At 41.9% G+C, this 12,731-nt stretch overlaps 1 protein-coding gene across 5 annotated transcripts in view; it reads left to right on the forward strand.

The window, feature by feature from the left end:
* The window catches only part of THRB (thyroid hormone receptor beta), a 187,931-nt gene that overhangs the window by 56,681 nt on the left and 118,519 nt on the right, over positions 1 to 12,731 (forward strand). For all 5 annotated transcript variants that reach the window (XR_014540133.1, XM_083578185.1, XM_083578187.1 and 2 more), the window contains exon 2: positions 11,918 to 12,031. The gene's annotated coding sequence lies outside the window, so the exon portion shown is untranslated. The remainder of the gene's footprint in view (positions 1 to 11,917; positions 12,032 to 12,731) is intronic.

A 12,731-nucleotide genomic window follows, 5' to 3' on the forward strand; every position in this document is an offset into this window, starting at 1 on the left:
AAAGGTTATCCCAGCCAGTCCAAGACAATCAGTGAATCCGATGTAGAGAACTCAAAACTCACGTAGTGGGTTGATTGAGCTACAGACTTCAGGTCATATTTCAGTATGTATTATATGGTCAGGAAATTAAATAGCAGAGTAACCATCTCCCCCCCCCCCGCCCATCCTGTACAGTGCTTTCACACATATAGCATTATGAGTTTGTGGGTGCCAGACTTCTAAACCTTATAATCCCAGCAACTGTTAAAATGTAAATCAAGCTAGCTTCCTCATGAGGTGATCGCCTAGGAGATGGGCCATTAAGAAAAATAAAGGACAGCTAATGGGCCATTGGGGATGCAGGTGGCGCTGTGGGTTAAACCACAGAGCCTAGGACTTGCCGATCAGTAGGTCGGCGGTTCAAATCCCTGCGACGGGGTGAGCTCCCGTTGCTCGGTCCCTGCTCCTGCCAACCTAGCAGTTCGAAAGCACGTCAAAGTGCAAGTAGATAAATAGGTACTGCTCCGTATGCCAGCTCCTTCGGCCAGTAAAGCAAGATGAGCACCGCAACCCCAGAGTCGGCCACGACTGAACCTAATGTTCAAGGGTCCCTTTACCTTTAATAGGCCATTTGGACAGAGGAAAGGGGGCTCTGTGGCAGATGGCAAATAGGTGGGGCACTCCCTCCCTCTCTTACATAGTTAGTAAGATAAAACAGCAGTCCTGCTGTGTTTTGCTGCTATGTGAACTAGAAGCTGGGTGCAAAAAAAGGCTGCAGGCTGTAAAGGCAGAGAGAAAGGCATGTCTGATTTCTGTTTGAATCTGAGGCTGTGGCTATGGGAGAAACAAGGCCCTTTGGGGGTGTTAATGCTGTGTACCCCTCCACCATAGGCTCAGGTTGTATATATGTGTAAATAAACCATATAACCTAAAGACACCACCATCTGTGCTGTGCCAAAAGGAAACACAAACCCTGGGTAAGCACCTGAAACCCCTGGTCTCACACCACTGGGACAACAATGGCCTTGATTTATATTTTTAAATCCAACCCTCTCCAGTCTGTGAAACATAAATATTCCACCACTGACAAATCCTTTGGTAATTGCCCAAAGAGAATGAAGTAAACATAGGGATATGTTTGTTAAGCACCCTAATTTGCATGTTTGCAGTGCTCCAGCATCACGCTGTTGAGTAATGTTCAGCTTGTTATTCGCTATAAATCCTAACATCCTTTTTTCGAAAATGCCATTACCTCGCCTGTAATCCTCCCTGTTCCCTTTTGCTTTTTAGTTAGTTAGGTTTCCCACCCCCTCCCTTTCTGGTGCATTTCCATGTGTCCTTGTTAAATTTTATTTGATAGCTTATGTAGAACATTTAACATGCCTGCAGTTGGAACACCGTCATAATGGTAAATCTGCATATTTTAAGTTACTCCCCACACATTCATAAAAAGATGGATCAGAACAAAAGTTCAATATTCTTCTCTCATAGCGGTTAACCAGATGTTTAGCAGGACATGAACACAACAGCGTTTTCTTTAAAAACTAAACAACAGCAAAACCCACTTCATCGTTTCAGTTTGATCCCATCAATTACCATTTGTTTACTTTAATAAGCAAAACAAAACAGTTATATCTCTATATTATTGTAGTTCCTTTTAAAGCTTTATTGGGGGTTAATGGGTTGTTCTTGTTTTTATTTTTTATGTATTTTTATTTTGTGATTTTTATGTTGTGAACTACCCTGAAACCTGTGGGTATAGGGCAATTGATTGATTGATTGGCTAAGAAAGAAAGAAAGAAAGAAAGAAAGAAAGAAAGAAAGAAAGAATAACATCATCACTCTTGCCCTATGATCATTTTGATATTTGGTGGTAGCAGCAAAGCTTTGTAATGTGAGGAGTTCAAAAACCAGCTCTCCAAGTTCATAAACCTCACCCCAACCCATTCTAAATAAAGTCTAAACTACTCTGGTCAAGTTGTTTAGCTTGAAACACTATAAAATAGCCCCCATCACAATCCCTCTTTGATATCCTCTTCTGTTTCCTTATTCAAAATTTAACTAGCAGTGAGAAAGAGATCCTGTATTGGGACTTCCATAAACTTCTCCACTAGGCCCGAGGTGCTGCTGTGCATTGCTTTGGCAGTCCTGACATTTTGCATGGTCCCTGGCAACTGCTATAGTTCCTCTGTTAATCTCTCCATCGCACCATAGATCTGAGATTTCATTTACCGTCTTGTACCCCACCACAACTTGTTTCTGCCACCAAGTGTAGGTTGAGGAAAAGAAATGGGCTGGTTGGTACCATAGAGGATAAAGTTAAGGCTCTGTCAGGCTTGTTTGTGCTCTTGATGACATAATTAGGACTGCAACGGGTTCCAAATTGAAAGGATAAAAACAGACTACTTACGAATTTTGCAATTAGTTGTCTCATTACATGGGTTTGGTGTATGTTTCCCTCTTGTAACGTTGCACTGAACATCTTGGAATTTGTAATTCCACCTTTGTTTTTTCATTTCTCCATTAGTAAGTTCCCTCTTATCTACACGCTCACCTACTGCAATTACCAAGCTCGTTCTTCCTTGGGTATGGCTTGCAAAGTGCTTTTTTGAATTACTACTTTCAGTAGTTGCCAGACCTCTGCATTTTCGCTTCGCGTAACGTGTGCACTCCAAAAATGCACTCTGAATGTGGCAGCTGAATTTATTTATTTTTTGGGTGGGGGAGGGTGAGTATTATCAATCCTGATCACACATTGAGGTAATGCGGAGAATAACTCTTCCTTTCAGGTGACTTGCTTCCAGACCAGTCACTGCTGTCAGCCATCTAGCAACATGTAGGCAGACGGACTGGCACAGTGGAAAAAATCGGATGCGTATGTTCAGAGGGGAAGCATGAGACTGTGGTCTTACCCATATGAGAAAGCCGAGGTGTATTTCGAGCTATTTATGGTGTATTGAAGGACTATTACATTTGTCTACTCCATGGGTAGGCAAACTAAGGCCCGGGGGCCGGATCCGACCCAATCACCTTCTAAATCCAGCCTGGGAACGATCCAGGAATCAGTGTGTTTTTACATGAGTAGAATGTGTGCTTTTATTTAAGATGCATTTCTGGGTTATTTGTGGGGGCTGCCTGGTGTTTTTATATGAGTAGAATGTGTTTTATTTAACATGCATCTCTGGGTTATTTGTGGGGCATAGGAATTCGTTCACCCCCCCCAATAGTCCGGCCTCCCACAAGGTCTGAGGGACAGTGGACCGGCCCCCTGCTGAAAAGGTTTCCTGACCCCTGGTCTACTCCTTTACCCCCCCCCCCCAAATCCCGTGCATCCTGTCTTGGCTTTTAATAATAAGCTAGTGCAGAGTGAGTAAATGTGCTTTTTAGCCTTTTATTTAACAACTTTACTAGTTGCTGCAGACGACCAGGAATTTCATGCAAGCAAGTAGACTGGTAGAGGAGAGACAGCTCTCTCTCTCTTGCTCTCCTAATTTATTCGCCACTTCATTTGTTTCTGTGCTAGCCACAGAGGAAGAAAAATCCCTTCCTCTATGACCAGTATGAAAACCAAGCAGGCTGGTGGAAAACAGTCCGATTGCTTCATAGAAGGACTGTTGTTTGATGCTTGCTGGAACCAGCACAGAACTGCAGCTTACTAGCCTCTTAACAGGCTTGTAGTTTTGTTTCTGGTTGGCTAGTTACTTCTGTGGGCTGGTTTGCAAGACGGTGCTATATAGACAGCACACAAGGACAGACCTCCAGCAATGTATAATTGTTTGTGGCCTTTTGGGTAGTCATCCTTGTCAAGAAAAGATGTGCACACATGCATGTTATTTCTTTCTGTGGCTAATAGTTTCTGGTAGGGATTTAAGTTTGAAATTATGCAGGGCGGGGGAAGGGGCAACCTCTCCTCCCTTCCCAGTGCCCCAGTAGCTCTACTGCTACTTTTGGAAGAAGGAAACTATGTACTGTGTCCAAACATGGAATTCCACCGGAAAGCATAGTTGGCCCTAGGGCACAGGCCTCTCGGACCCCCATAGAGGGCAGGCCGGCATAATGGAAGCTGTGTGAAAAATGGATGTTACTAGGTTTCAGATTCTTTTTATATATACAGTGGTACCTTGGTTCTTGAACTGCATAGTTGCCGAACAAATCGGCTCCCGAACGCCGAAAACCCAAAAGTAAGTGTTCCGGTTTTCGAACATTTTTCAGAATCTCCAACATGTCTTCTGCTCAAATGCAGAAAGCTCCTGCAGCCAATTGGAAGCTACACCTTGGTTTTAGAACGGTTTCAGAAGTCGAACGGACTTCTGGAACGGATTAAGTTCTAGAACCAAGGTACCACTGTGTGTGTGTGTGTGTGTGTGTGTGTGTGTGTGTATTTATTCTGTTTTACAATTTAAAGTACTCATTTTTACATCCTTAAAATATCAATGATTTCCTTTCTTCTCTTTCCGTTGTTCATTTTACATATCATAAATCCCTGCATATTTTACAGAAACTATACCATTCAGTATTCCATTATTACATCCATCACAACTTGTTTACACTGTTGAATTTATCTTTATGCTGCCAGTGTTTTCAGCTGTACACAATTATTTCCCATATATTCAATAAACATTTTCCAATCTTCTTTAAACATATGTTCTTCTTCTTCTCTTATTCTGTATGTTAAATCTGCAAGCTGCGCATATTCTGCCAACTTAAGTTGCCACTCTTCTTTGGTTGGGACCTCGTTCATTTTCCATTTTTCGGGCTAACAAAGCATGGGCCGCAGCAGTGGTATACATAAACAACCTATTTTGACACCAAAGCTTCAGATTCTTCAGCATGAGATCTAGAATTCTACACTAGGAAAAAATGGAATTCTGTGGGGACCGGGGATAAATTGCAAAAGAATCACCCCTACCAAGGGGCAAAGACAGTGAAGGAGAACCTGACCACATTTTCAGGTTTTCTGCACCACTATGATTATTTATTGCCAGAGGCAATAAAATCATGCTTTCACACAGAGCATGGCCATAGGTACAATATGCACCTCTGTGTCAAAAATACCATACAATATAACTTTTTTAAAAAATCAGTAAAAATGCTATAACAGAAAAAAGTGACAAAATATCTAGAAATCGTCTTCTCTCTTCCCTTAAACAATTGCATTTAAAGTATATCAGATTGAACTTTTAAAACAGGCTTAAACTTCAGCACACACATCAATTGATCCAGTAAGGTTTTCCTCCCTCAGAAGTTTGTGTCTGAATGAAAATTCGTATGTGCAGAATCCTCAGAATGAAGATACATGTCTTGGGCCCAAATGAAACACAAATGTTCTTTTCTGCTTTCTCCTGTCAATGAATCACTTTGTTCTAGATGTGCTGATTCATCTAAGCCTCTGACTGACATTGGTAATAACCCGGAAGGTGGCAGACTTCAGATTCAACTGTTGGGTCTTTTGTGTACCCACTAGAATTGATACTCGGTGCCTTGAATCAGTTGTGCGGAGGGGCGGGGGACGACTCCGATTCTTATTCTGTACAAACTGTAAACTGATGGGCCTTTATTACTTCCAGGCTTGTCTGAATTATCAAGCAGCAGCTGCTTCACCTCTCCTCAGGAGAATGCAGGCATTTGGTTAAATGAATTACTACCACTTCTCACACTCTCAGATAAAGGATGCCTTTCACTTCTGACAGCCAAATAACAGTTGCTGATGCACAATCTTCTTCGCAGAAGAACTGAAGCTGGCAGAATTTCTCTCTCTTACAATGGATACGTAATTTACTTTCGGTTAAACTATTTTTGCGTCGATGAATTATTTTTACTTCATTAAGGATTATGTGAAATGGCTCATTTCTGTGCTTGACCCACTCAGTCCTCCTAACAGGAAAGGTTGGATTTACAACGGAGTTAGAATGTGAGGTTCGTCTGTGAAACATAGGTGCTCTGAAAATAGCTTTATTTTAAGGTAGTGTTAGAAACTCAGGTATACAAGCTAGGTGCCAAATGGCTTCTTAAACCAGTGTTACAGTCACCAAAACAGAATGCCTAGTTGCCATTTTGGGGCCAGAAGAGCTCAAAAGTTGTATTGTTCAATGCGGCTCTTTGGTTACTGAGATTCATTCTGATAGTGCAGATGCAATATCATGGATAGAATTCAGAAGAAGAAGAAGAAGAGTTTGGATTTGATATCCCGCTTTATCACTACCCTAAGGAGTCTCAAAGTGGCTAACATTCTCCTTTCCCTTCCTCCTCCACAACAAACACTCTGTGAGGTGAGTGGGGCTGAGAGACTTCAAAGAAGTGTGACTGGCCCAAGGTCACCCAGCAGCTGCATGTGGAGGAGTGGGGAATCAAACCCGGTTTTCCAGATTACGAGACTACTGCTCTTAACCACTACACCACACTGGCTCTCAGAATGCATTGCTAGTGTGTGAAAACAGTTCAGCTCAAATGTTCCCCAGGCAGGCACCTCTAGATGATCGCAAATGGCCAATAGCCAAGTGCAGAATGTGTCTGGTGAATTTCAAATGCTGTTTTAAGGATAGGAGTGGGGGGGGGGAGGGAGGACTCGGCTAAATTGGCAAAGAAAAATCGCTTTATATGCGTTGTTTATGCATTATAACACTATGGTACCAGATGGCGCTGTGGAGTTCTGTTTTTGCCAACCCGATTTCTCATACGAAGTTTGCAACGCGTTTAAACAAAACACTTCTTTGATGTGTATAGATCCAGCCAGAGAGAGAAATAACTGTAAGCAGAAGGGCAGTTGCAAATGGACTTCATTTGGGGAACACCCTTATGGCAGTAAGAACATAAGAAGAGCCCACTGGCTCAGGCTGATGACCGGCCCATCTGGTCAAGCTTCTTTTTCTCATTGTGTACCAGACCCCCAGCGGGACCCGAGCACAATAACATTCTCCCCTTCTGTGGTTTTCAGCAACCTGTAGTCAGAAGTATCACTGTTTCTAACTGTGAATAGTTGAGTTTTCTGATTCACCTCATCTAAGGGGGAAACATCACAGGCTTGGTATGTTTCAGTCTCCTTTCTTCTCCAGTCATGTGAAGAAAGAAAGAAAATAGGCCTAGTAAAAAAGAATTGTCTTCCAGAAAGGCCTTCATCTTCAGAAGTCTTTTTCTGTGTCCTTCCACCAAGATGCCAGACGAAGCCTTCTTGATTAAAGTTCTATATTTGTAGAATTCCCTTCCAGTTTGCCTCCGAATAATTATTTTTGGGCAGGTGCTTAAGACTCTTTTATTGCTGTGGATTTATTTTGGTGGCTTATTTTAAGTGCTTCTAGTTTGCTTTTCTTGCCGTTTTAATGATTGTGCAAACCTTAGAATGCTTTTAAGGATTTTATCTGTTTTGTTACCGTTGTTTGGCCGTGCTATGCTATGCTATTCTTACAATGTCCACTGTCCTGAAATTCAGATTGGCGTAGAAATATTGCATGCAATTTTTTTTTTTTTTTAAAAATATTATAAATCACCATGGGACCTTTTTAAACGCCAAGAGGCAGTATATAAATAACTGGCTATTTTCTTCTGTACTAGGCCAGAATTCTGTGTGACAGAAATGCCACTGTTCACAGCTCCCTCCAACCTATTTGTGTTTGAGGGGAATATATATATATATAATAGTTGAATGTAATTCAGTTTATACGTTATTTTTCAAATGACTGAGTCCACCTGAATGGTTTTCCCTGTTGTTGGCCCTTGACCCAGATGGCTACTTCCATTGCTGTCACGATAGCTCTAGCAAAAGTATGTTGTGTTGGCCTAGAGTGTGATAGATTAGTTATGTAAACTGATATATCCTTACTACACCTGCCCTGGTACCTTCAACTGCTGTTATATTTGAATGATCTAGGAGATTTCTGAGTCAGGTGCAGCACAGTTTGACTGTTCATTGCCACTGTCGGCAATATCATACCCTCCAACTTTTCTCTGGTGAAAATAGGGACGTCCTACTCAATCATCATCATGTTGTTGTTGTTGTTGTTGTTGTTGTTGTTGTTGTTGTTGTTGTTGTTGTTGTTGTTGTTGTTGTCGTCGTCGTCGTCCCACCCATCTGACTGTATTGCCTCAACTACTCTGGACGGCATCTTTCATATATAAAAACGTAATAGAACATCAAACATTAAAATATTTCCCTATACAGGGCTGCCTTCAGATGTCCTGTAAAGGTTGTGTAGTTACTTATCTCCTTAGCTCAGGGATTGGATAACTCCAAACCCTCCATCGTTTCTCTGATGAAGATAGGCGCTGTGGGTTAAACCACAGAGCCTAGGGATTGCCGATTAGAAGGTTGGCGGTTCGAATCCCCGCAACGGGGTGAGCTCCCGTTGCTCGGTCCCTGCTCCTGCCAACCTAGCAGTTTGAAAGCACCTCAGAGTGCAAGTAGATAAATAGGTACCGCTCTGGCGGGAAGGTAAATGGCGTTTCCGTGCGCTGCTCTGGTTCGCCAGAAGTGGTTTAGTCATGCTGGCCACATGACCCGGAAGCTGTACGCTGGCTCCCTCGGCCAATAAAGCGAGATGAGCGCCGCAACCCTAGAGTTGTCCGGGAGTGGACCTAATGGTCAGGGCTCCGTTTACCTTTACCTTTAAGGAAAAGTGAGGCATTCTGGGATCAAAGCAGAAACCAGGATGGCTTCTGTAAATCCGGGACTGTCCCTGGAAAATATTGGAGGGTCTGCAATATTCCAGAGGTTTCATGCTGGTTGATAGGACTCTTACAAGTTCCACCATGCAAAAGTCAGAGGTTTCTATATAAGCGTCTCTCTCCATCCAGGAAAGACAGAGGGAGTCTGGCCATTCAAGGACAGCCAGTCAAAAAAAAGGGAGGGGGGACGGAAATCCCACAGAGAGATGTGAATTGTGAGCTTGACAGTGAGGTCTGGACGGCTGCATTTTCTCCTTAGGCCCGAGGTTCCCAACCCCTCCTCTAGATAGTCTGCCCACATCTTTATGGCCGCTGTTTTCTTTGCATGCTAGAAAACCTGTTGCTCTTGACACATTTAATCTGATGTCCTGTTTAGTTTCTCTAACCTATGGCCTGGAACTTGTGGCGTCCTGCTACTTAGCACAGTTTGTGTGAGAAAATAACCGCGTTGTTTCTCATCCTGCGAAAACAGAAATAAAAACATCCTTTCTTCATCCACGACTGTAATGCAGTTAGACTTGAAACCTATCAAGAGAAGAGTCTGCATTGACATTGCCAAACCATTGCGTTTCTGTGTAGCGGTCGGAATCTTTCGCACCAGATTTGTTTTTGTTTCTTAATTGATCCATGTCAACTCCGAGTCTCATGACTGAATTCTTGTCTTGCGGCACCCTGATGACTAACAAATGTATTATTGTGGCATGTGCTAGGGCAAATGCTCTCAGCCTGGCACGCATGTGTGCGTGCGTGCAAACAGGCACACACACACACACACACACACACACACAGATATTTTGGACTACAAAGCCCCTCATTCCTGACCATTTGGCATGCTGCCTGAGGTTGTTGGGAGTTGTAATCCAACACAGCTGGAGGGCAACAAGATGAGGAAAGCTGAGCTGCTGTAACTGAATACAGTGGTACCTTGGTATTCAAATACAGTGGTACCTTGGGTTAAGTACTTAATTCGTTCCAGAGGTCCATACTTAACCTGAAACTGTTCTTAACCTGAAGCACCACTTTAGCTAATGGGGCCTCCTGCTGCCGCCGCATCACCGGAGCACGATTTCTGTTCTCATCCTGAAGCAAAGTTCTTAACCTGAAGCACTATTTCTGGGTTAGCGGAGTCTGTAACCTGAAGCGTATGTAACCCGAGGTACCACTGTAACTTGGAACCCAAACACTGCAAACCCGGAAGTAAGTTCCGGTTTGTGAACTGTTTTCGGAAGCCAAACGTGCTCCATTTTGAGTGTCATGCTTCCGATTTGAGTGCCACACTTCCGTTTTGAGTGTTACGCTGAGGTCTGTCGGTTTTTGCTGTTTATTTTGCATTTTTGTTTTTACGGCTCTTTTGTTTTGTTTTTGTGGCTGTGTGGAACCCAGTTCAGCTACTGATTGATTGTGTGACTGCAGTACATTGTTTATTGCTTTCATTTTATGGATCAATGGTCTCGTTAGATAGTAAAATTCATGTTAAATTGCTGTTTTAGAGGTTGTTTTTAAAAGTCTGGAACGGATTAATCCATTTTGCAATCCTTTCTTTTTTAAAAAATAAATTTTATTTTAAAAAGTTTTAACATACATTATTATTTGCATTACTCCACAAACAATTTCAATACCTTTACAGGGTTCTTCAAACCCCTGGACTTCCACCCACCCCTCTCCCCAGTTTCCAATAGTTACCTCTTCTGCTACTACAGCGGCAAGAATGTTATTTGCCCCAAAATGAAAGAAGCAGAAGTCCCAGTAAAGGAAGAATGGATACAAAAACTTATGGAATTTGCAGAAATAGCGAAACTTACAGGAAGAATAAGAAATCAAGACAACAATTTTTTAAATAAAAGAATGGAAATGGTTTATTGAATATTTACAGCTAAATTGCAAACAGATAAAAATGTTGTCAGGATTATTGTAATAACCTGCAGTTTTATAAGAGTATATATTTAAAGAAGATGAATAAATGAGCAAATTAAGTTAATTTTTATACAGTGGTGCCTCGCAAGACGAAATTAATTTGTTCCGCAAGTTTTTTCTTCTTGCGAGTTTTTCGTCTTGCGAAGCACGGTTTCCCATAGGAATGCATTGAAAATCAATTAATGCGTTCCTATGGAGACCGCTTGCCAGGCTGGCGGTGCGGAGAAGGGCTTTTCTCCCCACCGCAAGCCTTCAGGACAGGTACGGGAACAGAGGGGAAGGCGTGCAGCGCTTCTCCTCTGTTCCCGGGGCTTGCGGTGGGAGGAGGGTTTTTCCTCCCCACCGCCAACATTCAGAACAGCATTCTGAATGTTGGCGGTGGGAAGGAAAACCCTCCTCCCACCGCAAGTCTTCAGGACAGCCATCCGAAGGCTGGGCCGGGGAGAAGGTCTCTCCGCCCCACCGCCAGCCTTCGGAGGAGCCTTCCGAAGGCTGGCGGTGGGAGGAGGTCTCTCTGCCCCACCGCCAGCCTTCGGAGGAGGTCCGAGGACAGTGGGGAAGACGCGCTGCGCTTCCCCCCTGTCCTGGAGATTTCCCTATGGGCTTTCGTCTTGCGAAGGAAGCCCATAGGGAAATTCGTTTTGCGAAGCGCCTGCAAAACGGAAAACCCTTTCGTCTAGCAGGTTTTTCGTCTTGCGAGGCGTTCGTCTTGCGGGGCACCACTGTATGCAGAAGATATTAATAACAAATTTAAGGAACCACAGAAAGAGGAGGAAGGAAGTCAAGTTTTGAAATATCAAAATGATTGTAAAATTAGTGAAATGCATAAAATTAGTGAAATGTATAAACTTGAAAAGTATAAATAAATAAATACATAAATAAAAAGAATTAGTCTATGTTCCATAGGATTGTAATGTGATTAAAAATAAATAAATCCCTAATTGGTTAGTTTCTAACCACAGATAAAACTGTCCCTTTGGAATTTAGTTTTTAAAAGTTACTTTTTAAAGTTAAATGTAAATATAAAAGTGCTTGAGTATACAGAATTTCATTACTTTATTTTATTTTTAATTAATGTGTGAACTTCCACTTTGGTTCATATTCTGTACGACCAGATGTACAGTATATATACTGATAGACATCTTGCTATGGCGATGATAAATTGGAGTGATGTCAAGTACAATACTGTCCAGACTTGGCAGATTAGATCTTCATTCTGATCAGTAAAACTTTCCGGTGAGCAACTGGTACAATCATGTCTTCTGAGTTCATCCTTCAGTATGTCTGCTCAGTTTCTAGGCGCATACTGTCTGTGAGATAAGCATTTGCTGATTCATGCTATTTTTATTTTTATTTTTATCCTCAGATGCTAAGAACTGAAGACCTGTGATCCCTGTATCTGCGCATATATTTGAAAACAGATATGGTTTCTGTCATCCTCCTGCTCAATCTTGTCTCTCATTTATGGGCTCGTTCTAAGGTCAGTTTTTACAGTGTTTAAATTCTGTTAAATGTTTTGGAAGAAAGGCAAGGCAAGACTCACGAATGCAAGGTAATGTTTTCCTCCAGAGAAAACAGATGCCCTCTTCTGAAATAAACTTTTCAAAATGTTGTGCAGAGCGACAGAAGGCAGCAGTGTTATTTTTTTTTTAAAAGGGTTGTATAAATGAAGGAGTTCGTGAGGCCTTGTCTAGAGTTGCACGCATAGCAGAATGACAGAGAGACCCTACTTTATTCGGTGCAGGGAGATTCCATAGACTCTTGTGCCCTATTGTTTCAGTGCTGCTGGAGCCAGGACAAAAGAGGCAGATAAGCAGGGTGTTGGGGAGAGGGATAGGATACAGGCAGCGTGGATAAAAACCAGTGATTTAAATAAATAAAAATCAGATTTTTTTTTTAAAAAATTAAATCAGATATTTAAATATTTAAATCAGATTTTTAAAATGCACTGGGAAATGCAGAGTGGATGAAAATCAATGATTTTTTTAAAATATTTTTTTTTAAAATTTAAATTGGATTTTTAAAATAAAATGCTTTTGGAGGAAAAAAAATTCTAAAGATAGTTTTCTATTTAAGTTACATTATAGTCCAAAGGCTGTACATCAGGAAATAAGGATTTGTTTCAAGTTTTTCATGAAATTGTTTAACCACATCAGTTAACCAACATGGATACGTATGGT

This window comes from Podarcis filfolensis (genome assembly GCF_964270895.1).
Source record: "Podarcis filfolensis genome assembly, chromosome: 12".
NCBI lineage: Eukaryota > Metazoa > Chordata > Lepidosauria > Squamata > Lacertidae > Podarcis > Podarcis filfolensis.